Source organism: Nomia melanderi, chromosome 6, assembly GCF_051020985.1.
Source record: "Nomia melanderi isolate GNS246 chromosome 6, iyNomMela1, whole genome shotgun sequence".
In the NCBI taxonomy this organism is placed as follows: domain Eukaryota; kingdom Metazoa; phylum Arthropoda; class Insecta; order Hymenoptera; family Halictidae; genus Nomia; species Nomia melanderi.
Genome location: NC_135004.1, coordinates 13,183,868 through 13,194,515, shown reverse-complemented (window position 1 = coordinate 13,194,515; position 10,648 = coordinate 13,183,868).

The following is a 10,648-nucleotide window of genomic DNA, read 5'->3' as shown; positions in this document are numbered from 1 at the left end:
CGTAGGTAATAGTGAACGCTATATATATCGTGGTACTTACGTACCGTACACGGCTACGGTAAAATTTAATTGATACGTTAACTCGGTAAGGCATCGCTGCGAGATTCGCCTCCTGGCTTTTAGTATCGTATTAGATTCTCGTGGTATGGATTATAAACTGAATCTAATAAATGTGGGTATCGTTCGGTTTTCTTGTGTTCGGGTGATACACGAGTATCCTGTTGTTATCATTGGAGTAAGATTTAAACTTTGGAGTAAACATCGAGTTACCATGGACGTGGAGTTCATTTCTATTCTAACAAATTACTACGATTCCCTCGGTTCAACGTTTCGAAAATCGCAGACCGTTTTTTTCCTGAAATTTCGAGTGTTCATTGAATCACGGATAACCGAGTCAGTAAATACGGGGCGCAACAGTGTTTATATCAATACTCATTGTCAGTTCGGCCTGTGGATCCTCGAGCTCGTCAATACATGTTTCGACTCGACGAACCGCAGGGTCGTCGCCTCGGCACGAACGAATTTGCAAGTAGCCTCGCGTCTTGAATACAAAGTGCATGCAGGTACCTCCTGCATTTTTTTAATTGTACGGTTAATTCGCGAACCAGAGTATACCAATGAATATTCGAAGTAAACACCTGATCAATAATAATAGAAATACATCGCGTGATTCTATTCAACCCTTATATAAATATTCATTTTTCAACATTCTTCGCCCTAATTCTTACGTTCTTATAAAAATTCTACCAAATCACTTCAATTTTCTATTCTTCCAACCCTATTTCATCGATCTATGCTTTAACGATAAACAATTCACGAACAATACTGCAACACTAAAAGAAACGCAAGCGTTTCGGTTGCCATAGTGATTAAGGAGCACGCGGTGACAGTTTCGGTTCCGATTGTAATCATTGGTTCCTCGCAGCGACGCGAAATCGGGGTCAGGGAATTATGCAAGAATCGCAGCCGTGAATCGGACTGATTAAAGTGGTTTTGAGTAATTGGCCGAAAGGGGGGACGACGTGGTCGCGTTTCGTCGTGTTCGGCCCCGATAACGATCGCCTCGGTGATACGCGTCCGTAGTACCTTCGTGGAAACGGAGATGAGGGAAAAACGGATAATCTCGTTTCCATTGAGGAAGCCACGTGGCCCCTGGCTCTCCGGGCGACTCCTTCGAGCCGCGGTGCACGTGTCTCCCTGCAATCTAGGCTCTTTTAAGCGTTTATCGGCGTACGCTCGCTCGATCCTCCGGTGCCCCTCGATGAACGCCTGTATAAAACCTCTTCTGTACTCCGTCGCGACGGATAAATCTTTTTTTTCGTTTTTAATTGAAGGTTTATCGACGCGTCGACTTACTATGTCGTTAGCGACTGGAGGTAATAGGTCGCTATGGTTAGCTCCTTCAGGCCTGAGGCACATTATAATGTTTTACTGCTTCGATATCTGATAAAATATTAAAACTGTGACGGGCAACCATATGTACACCATTCCTTTGAGCCTGTTACCATCGGGAAAGTAGTATACTACCAGTATTCATTCGTAATAACGCCGTTACTGTTAGTGCATTGAATGGTAGTCCATTATGGTTAAATAGGTGAACAGAATTCGATATAAAAATCAGGTTTCAAGTTATAGTCGTAGAGACTCGTTGCGGAGGATAAAGTTGAGATTTTTAACTTTCTCTGCGACGAAGGAGGATTCTCCGGAATAATTGGAAAGTTTCGAGCAACGAAATACTTGCTACATAATAATAGTAGGTGTTTGAGAGTTGAGGAGTTGTTCACGTGGGTTGCATCGGAGTACATGTGTTCTTTCAGCTCTTTGGTTGGCAACCAAGATGTCTGTATTTATCTGAATTTTAGTATTGCGATGAGTTTGTAAATTCTTTATCTTCGATGCAAACATCGATGCAGAAGTATTTAAACAATGAAGATCCAAAGCAGTTTTGTGAAATTTTCGAATAGAACAAAATTACGTAGGAAGTTGCTGACAACGTTGATGTATAGTATCGTTATGTACATGTGATTAAAGGCACGTAGAAAAAAAATTCTCGGAAAGATCGAAAGAGAACGCTGCGTTTTTCGATCGCCTGGGCACGTCCACGCTCGCGCACGACAACCGCGATCGCTCGGGATAATAAAAAGGAACGTTTCATAAACAACGGAAATTCATGGTGCTTATTCGTTGTATTATTTGGAATTGTTAGGGTGTTCCACCGTGGAACGGCCAGTTCTACTGGACGGTACGCTCGATTTTATTTTCGTAGATAAATATTAACAACCCGCGTCGCTTTTTTTTTTACAGGCGAACGGAGTTTCCAGGATTTAATCGTAATCGTTATTAACCTTGGTCTTCGGTTGCTTCATTTCTACCGCAGTTGGCAATAGACCGAGAATTAATGGAGCCGGCAATAAAAGAATTAGCCATTTTATAAGCACAATTTCACAGCTGAATGCACCTATAGTGCTCGCGATTATTTCAAAGTAATCGCGGCGGAAAGTTGAATAAAACCTCATCGAGTTTTTCCGTTTATACCCTAATAAAACCACCGAGAAAAGTAAACAAATATTTCAGACGTACGGCTCTCTTACAAATTAATCTACAAAAAGTGTACGTATACGTTCACGCTGAGCTCGTTGAGAGTGACAAAAAAAAAATAATATTAAGAAGTCTCCATTATAAAAACTTTCTTTCGGATTGTTTATCGATGGAATTTGAATACGACCAGAGGGTTACGTAAATTTCCATGGGATTTCGTAAACATCGCTCGACCCACGGTGAATCAGTTAAAAATTAAAGAAAAAAAAAAGCGACGGAGAGAAAGAAAAAGAGGAGAGAAAGAGGCGATTGTTGAGGCCTCGGTAGTCGTTTTGAAACGTGCTGGTAGTTCGTGTGGCCAGGCTCCTTTTTTCCGTAACCCGTGTCCTCGTTGTGCCTCGGCGTATAAACACGCACGTTCACTATAGTTATGCTTCTATGCAATCTCTGTTGCTAGGCGCACCTCGGCCCACCGGCAGTATTTTTAGACGATACGCTCACATTTCGACGTTCATTCTTGAATGAGAGTACCCGGCCACAGTTCCTCGGGCCAATACAACCGCGTGGAATTCCGTGCATATCTCGAAATCGGATTTTATAGAAAAACAGGGAAGGGACCGTGTGCGCCGGAATAATAACGAGACGATTATTAAAATCAAACAAACACCGTAAACACACGCAAACACGGTCCTATCTCGCCCAGGGACTTAGAGCTTTCGTTTCTTCGCGACTTTTTAATCGTTCGCCGCGTACACGCGATAATTATTGTATAATTTGAGCAAATACGCGCGCGCTATGAAGATTCTCGCCGGTTTATCGAGGATCAACGTGTGATTCAACCCGAAGAATCGAAGAATCATTGTTTTCGTAAATACACGGACAAATCCTCCGGAAATCACTCGAACGATTCGTTTTTTCCGCGAAACGATCGCTCGCGTTTGAACCGGGTCTCCGCGATGGAAACCGGAAGTGACCCGGTTTTTCGGTCACCGGATTATCGTGCTGGGAATTAGCGTGCGCAGAAGCGGGCCGTTTCTTTCGAACGGTTTACAGCTTTCTCTGTATCGTATTCTTTTTCGCCGAACAATGGACGGCGTGCGCGATTATTTACGATTCGAATGTTTCGCAATTGTCGTGGCTCCGGGAAACATTTCGCGATCCGGGAGGCAGGACGGTTTCTGAAGGGTCAATAAAAGCTGATTTATGATCGATTTAAAGAGGAGTAAGATCGACAGAGCCGGTTTGTCATTTATAGTTTGAAAAAAGGACGACGCGTTTATGTGTAGGGGGAATCATTTCTCGGGAATTTTGCGACGGTAGCGACAGTTAGTGGTCGCCGAGGGAACTCGGAATGTCGGTAACTAGGCCCATCGCGTCGGGTAGACACGTCGATCGACAACAAACCCCGTCGATTCGAATTTGCATGGGATTACGTAAACCGGCATAGATTTATTTTCGGGTATGGTGTTGAAATCTCCCATTGAATTCTATTTTTACGCCCGTGAAAGGTTGGCGTGCGCGTCAATGGCGTGATGTTTCAAAAGAGGCCCCCGGCATCTTCCCTTTCCTCGCGCCTCGAAAAAACGAGGCACGATTTTTTTCGTCTTCCAACCCGAGCTCGGTGGTTCTTTGAAGAAACGCGAAGTACGCGAGCAGTCCGCTCCGGGAAATATCCGAGCCGTGAATACGGCTCGGGGCTCCCGTGGAATTCCATTGCAAGACAATCGCAATAATTGCGTGCGGTTAACGGGAAATATTACGGCATCTGGAAAAAGGAACGCGGGATTCGATTTCGTCAGCCTTGTTGCCATCGTGAGCCGGAAGTCGACGACGCTGTGCCATTCAGATAGCATTCGCGTCCGATTAGACCCGATATCCCACTTCCTCGTTACGGAACAACAAAACTGCGCGAGGAAAACGGGAAACGGCATTAATATCGTTCAATGAAACCGTTGGACGAGCACGCCCGGCGCTCGTTGACGCAATCTCAGCTGTCTACCCGGTGCGAGTAACGGAAATGGTCATGATCGTCGAAGCTGTACTTGATATTTTTCCCGTTGCTTTTCGGAAATGTCGACTGATGGAAAAAGATTGATGAAAGTATAGCAATCTGCGAGCAATCGGGCGTGATACGTATCGTTGTTAAATAAAAATGAAAGAGCAGATGGAAAGGAAGGTATCGACAGGAAAAAAGAACAAAGAGTTAATAAGGTGTTGATTGAGTTACACGGAGGCTACAGATGCCTCAATCCCAAACAAAACAACGCCATGCTGCGGACAGCGCCAAGAAAAACTAATCACCAAGTCATTCCATTGGAATGCAAGATTGTCTTCTGTGGAAGACACCGGAAACCACAAAGTGGAAATAAATTTCATTCATTAATATAACATCCGCTACTCTGTTCGAAAACCTGACGTCAAGTTTCTCCGAAGTCGGTTTCAATCACGGTTACAAAAGTGTCTTCGAGAGTTAGCTACCGAGTAGCAAAGATCCAATCTTCTGTGTTTATCTAACGAAACATAGTCTAATCACCAATACCAGTCGCTACCAACCACTAGATATCCATAATTTTCGAAAAAGAAACAAAGAACAAGCGAAGAACATTCAAGTTAACATACACAAGAACCTCGTTCAAATAGAGATTCAGAAACCACTTCTCCAAAGCGTTTGCAAAACTCGATCTCACATACTCTAAAGTATCATCTAACATCCCGAATTCTTAATTCCGTGGACAACCAAAGATCTTCGCCATCCAGATCCCAAGAACCAGTGCTCCGACTGGCTCCACAGCATCCAGTTTCAGTAACTCGGGATTTCCCGAAGTGTCGTCTTGCTCCTCGAGCACCCAGTTTCGTGTAGGCTCGACGAAACCGGCAGGTTGCTGCCGATCTCGGTGAAACCAAATCCGGAGTTTTCCCTCGAATTTACGAACGCAGAAAGCCCGGAGGGGAGCAACACAGGTGGTGGTAGGGGAGTCGGCCGTTACCCGAAAGTGGTCTTTCGCATTATTTTCGGACGACGGCTTCCTGAAGAAGAAGAAGAAGTCTTCTTCGGGCTCGCCTCTTACAAATTGCGCCACGGGTGCAACGTACCTGTTGTTTACCACATAGCGGGTTCAAAGCCCGGTCAGTGCAACGGTCCTCCACCTTCCCTGCCTTCCTCTACCCTGCTCATCTTTCCTGCCCCACCATCGCCGAAGATCATCCCATCCCCTACCGTCGGCCTCTTCAAGTAAGGACAAAGCGGTAGTTGGCTGTGGTTCGAAGTCTTCGAGGATGCGCAAGACGAGGAGCCCGGTTGTGTCTCTTCTGTAAAATACACACGGCGCCCGTGCTTCGCTGCCCCCCCACCCCGCCCCTCGCGATCCACCTAACCAGCCATGCAAATTTCTTTTTATCTTCTCCTCTGCTTCCCTTTTTTCCTTCCTTTAATTTCTTTCTCTTCTCCATTCGAATCTCTCCTCGCCCGTGCCTAATACGATCCCGGGGAATTACGCGGATGAGTTATCGGTCGTGCCTCGTTTTTTCCCCGAAATGGTGGACGCCGAGGAAAAAACCGTGTGCTACCAGACGAAGCCGATGGATATGGCGAACACATGCTCCGATGCGGAGAGATATCGTTTCCAAATTTTTGGGCCTCCGCAGTTGTAAACAGGAAATAGGCTTGCTACCGCACATCTTTTTTCTTTTTGCGATTCCCTGCTTCCTGCGGATGCACGAAATTATTAACGAGTGTCTTGTTTTCCTTCTGGCTGGTGTTCGATTGTCTGGTGTAATGCTGGATTTTTGTAAATTAAGTTTCTCGCGTGCAACGATTGGGTAGGTGAAAGAAATGAGAGTTTATGTAGAGTAGGTCAGAGAATGTTTTATACGTTATTCCACATTTAAGGAATAAATCCGTGTCACGCGGTAAGCTTAGAGCTCGAACTGCGGAACAATAGGATATCATTTAAGTAAAAACCGATTCACTACCCCCCATTGAGATGGTTTTATCAGCATGTCCACCCATTTCGTCTGATCACCGCTCCAAAAAATCTTCGGCATTAGTCGATCTAACTTTATTCAAGTTTTTGCTGTTACTTCATTGCCCGAGTTTTGCAGTTCCTTTTGCGTGTTCCCGTTCCTCGTAGTAAGGTACAGTCCTTGCCTTCCTACCTGACTGGTCCCATAAAAGTTTAATAGAATTAAGATCCGGCAGTCAAGAATTTAGGATCGCTAATAATCATGACATCGTTGCGACGTTAAAGCCGGCTTGAAAAAAACGTCGCGCCAATAAAACAAGTGTTAACTATTCCAATTGAGAGCCGCTCTGCTACATTCGAAAATGGAGCAATCGGTGGAACCTCCGTCGTTCGGTTAATTACGATCAGAGTACTGCATCCTATAAACTCCGAATAACTACGCAAATACTAATTCTTACGCAGAAACTCGGAAAGAAGTCAGTTAAATTGAATCTTACTTCTTCCGGAAATGCTCGTGACACGAGAACCACCCTGAAGTTGCGTCTGGTTCTCCCGTGTCTCCCTTTCCTATGAAATCTTTTCTACGAGCGAACCATAAGAATCCATCATCTAAATATCCGCCACCGAATGAAAATACAATTCGAATACACTGCCAGTTGTATACGCACACAAAGATGGCGGGACGCACCCCACGAGCCAAGCGCGGAGAGATGCGCCGCGTGTAGGCGATCTGTTTGTAAACATTTGCAATGATCCGCGAAGAGGACATCGAAGAAGTCGATCGTCTAAGTGGCTCGCGGTGTTGCTCGCCGCGGCCGGGCCTCCGCTCGCTATTGACGCGAAACGCAGCCAGGGTCGAAACCGTATCGGAAGGGAAGGGTTGTTGTCGACGCCGCCACGGAACAGAGAGGGTTAAACGGGGGAGAGAGACCGAGCCAGGGTTGATAGTGTGGTAAACCGAGAAGAGTGGACCAACCAATCCGACGAGAGGCCGTACTACGCCGTAGTACTCCAGTGGGATCAGGGTTCAAAGCCCGGTCAACACCATGCCCGAGCCTCTCTCTCCCACTCTCTCGGCCTCTTCCTTCCTCTCGCGCCATGATTCTTCTTCCCTTCGCCCCTGCCACCTCGCCAAATCCCAGTCCTCTTTCGTTGTGTACCTCGGTTATTTCATGACCACCACACACGCCTGCTAAGCATCACCGTGGACCTCTCTCCCTTTCCACCTTAGCCACGCTAGAGCTCTGCCTCTTTCTCTTTTCTCACTCCATCAGCCCCTCTTGGTATCTCTATCTTTCCGCTTGTACCATCGTCTCTTCTTCCTCTTTTAGTCTTTCGATCCTCTTGCCTCTAACTTGTTTCTCTCTTGCTCTTTCGGTGGCTCTGACTTGGTATCCGTCTTCTTCCTTCATCCTTTTGCTCTTTCCATCTTGCTGCACCTCTATCGTTAGCTCTGTCTTCTTTCGCCTCCCTTCTATCTCCGCCGTTCTGTCACTCTCCACCTAGCTCTGCTCTTTCTTTTTTCCTATCTCTCTGTTTGCCTCTCATCTTCTCCCTGTCTGTCTACCTCGTTCTCTGCATCCTGCTCCGTTCAATGCTGCTTCAGTCTCTCCTTTTCTGCTGTTTCCTCCTCTTTCTGCCTACTTTGCTACCTCTCTGTCTGCCGCTAGCTCTACCCAACTTACCATCTTCTTTGCTCTCTCGTTCTAGCTCGCTAACTCTTTCCTCGCCTCTTGCTCTATTCAACTGTCCATCTCCTTCTCTGTTCTTCTTGCTCTGTTTCTATCTCATCGCCCTTGTCTCGCCCGTGCAGCCGAGCGTCGTGTTGGCCGCGGTGATTCACCATCGCTCGGAGATAAGGGGCCAATGAAAGGAAACCGTAGAGGGCAGCACCGCGGAATAAACTCGTGCGTGTGCGTGGACGCTACGCGCGCGCGTGCTCCACTTGCCGGAGGAAAGCCCCGACGCGTTGGGGGCCGAAGCAGGATGAAAAATCACGAATCGGTTCCTGCCGGACTCCTGTTCGTCCCGTTCCACGGTAGTGGTTTGCGCGACGATCTCGGGGCCCCGGGAAAAATAAACCGTCGCGCTCGGAATTTTTCTTGGCTTTCCCTTCTGCAGCTTGCATGAACGTTATGTAACACCAGCACTGCCAGACGAGTCAAAATAACCTATTCCCGATTTTTTCTTTTAAAGCTACTGCTAAGCTGCAGATACTTCTTTGAGAAATTATCGAAAAAGTTGACTCGGTAATAAATGGAAGTGTAAGTCAATTCAAATTCTAATGAACGTACGCGAATTTTGAAAAAGTCAAGCGCTCGGTAGTGCTGGTGTTAATTCAATTACAGCTTCGATTCAATATTAAATCCTGGGTAATGTATTAATATATACAATGCTGTAGTCGAACGATGAATATTTATAGGGCACGAACTTTGGGGTGCGAAGGGTTAATACAGTGATTTGCTAATATATTCGAGAACGTTTTAAAATGATTGAAATTATTCTTGTGTATGATTATAATACCATCAATAACCATTACAAAAATGGTAAAATACGTTGAAACGGAACACGTCGGCGGAGTGATTAATCATTTATTCAAAGAACGTCGAGGAAGTCCTGAGATGGTACTTTCGTGCGGTGTAATTATAACATCGCGCATGAGTACAGGAAAAATTGCTAAAATAAATAGACATTGAGTAAAATTGAATGTCAAGTTCGCTTCGACATAGGACAGCAAAGAGATAATATTCGAGTCATGTCCCGGGGAAAATTATGATGAGCGATCGTTGCGTTTATGGATCCACGAGTCTGTCGCGGTTGATCGGATCGAACGGTCGCGCGGGGAGAGGATCGAATGGTCGCGCTGTTTGAATTTTATGGTTCTATAACGGTTAATTTATTCGATGCTCCGGACGAATCGAACTAAGTTCAAACGGCGCGAGGCGAGGATAAACCGATGGCAGTTTAGATACATCCATAGTTTCGGATTGTACGGATAACACTCGAGGGGATGGAGTCTGGATTTGAAAACTACGGACGACGTTTTGAAAAGTATCGGTGGAAATGATGATTGAACAAGTGTCGCGACGAGTCATCTCAAGTTAGAATTAGGTTCTCCCTGAACGGATAATCTTTGCAGAATTAATTCCACCATCGAAATCTATGATTTACAAATTATACAGTCCTTTATGACGAACAGAGATCATGGAAGTAATTGGATTACACGTATAACTGATATAAACGACGATAAGTTCCGGTTAGCTGCACACTGTACAATTTAAACACATTTGAATCAATAAAAATCCCGTAGGATGAGAATAATCGTAACCATGTTAAGAACGCGAAGCATCCGCATACGTGACCATTGAGCTTTAAGATCAGCATAAAACGGAACGGTACACAGGTGATCCAATATCTTAGCAGGCTTCTGGCAGCTAAACCGTTGATAATGACAATAATTCATGTTTATCGTTCGATGATCCGCGCGCGATCGGGACTTAGCGCGTTACCTGTTGCGTGGGATCGCGGATCATCTTTCCGAGCGGCTGTTTATTATTAATGTTCGGCCGGCTTGACGAACACCACGCGTTTCGCCGTGGTGCGCGCGAACAAATTTTTAAAAATACCTCCCCGGTCCAGCGGGAAATGATGGCCGTCCCGGGGTCGGGGCTCGCGTACCGAAACTGGACGGGCGAACCGGTTACGCAAACGTTCATTAAGAGATCACGGTTCCTCGTTCGGAAATTGCGCGGCTATTGACAAACCCGACATTATTTTCCTGCCGCGGTGGATCTTTAATAACGCCACACCTACCTCGCCCTCTACCCCCCACTCGTCAGCGAAAAAAAAGGACCAGCGACCGGCATGAAAGTCGCACGCTGTCATTTCGCTACAAAGAAACCACCGGTGAAGGTGCCGATGCAATTTACCAGTTCCCAGAATACGGCGAAAAAAAGGAGGCGAACAAGGGGGGAAAAAAAAAATGTTCACCTTGATCGTATTTTTGCAAAAGGCGCCTGCCGTGGAAAGGGGAGTCTCCGTTTTTTGGAGGAGAATCATCGACGCTATCACCCCTCTCGTTATTTCGGAGCGGACGCAAACTTTCTATATAATGTACAGACTTTGTTGGCCGGTTTGCTCGCGCCGCA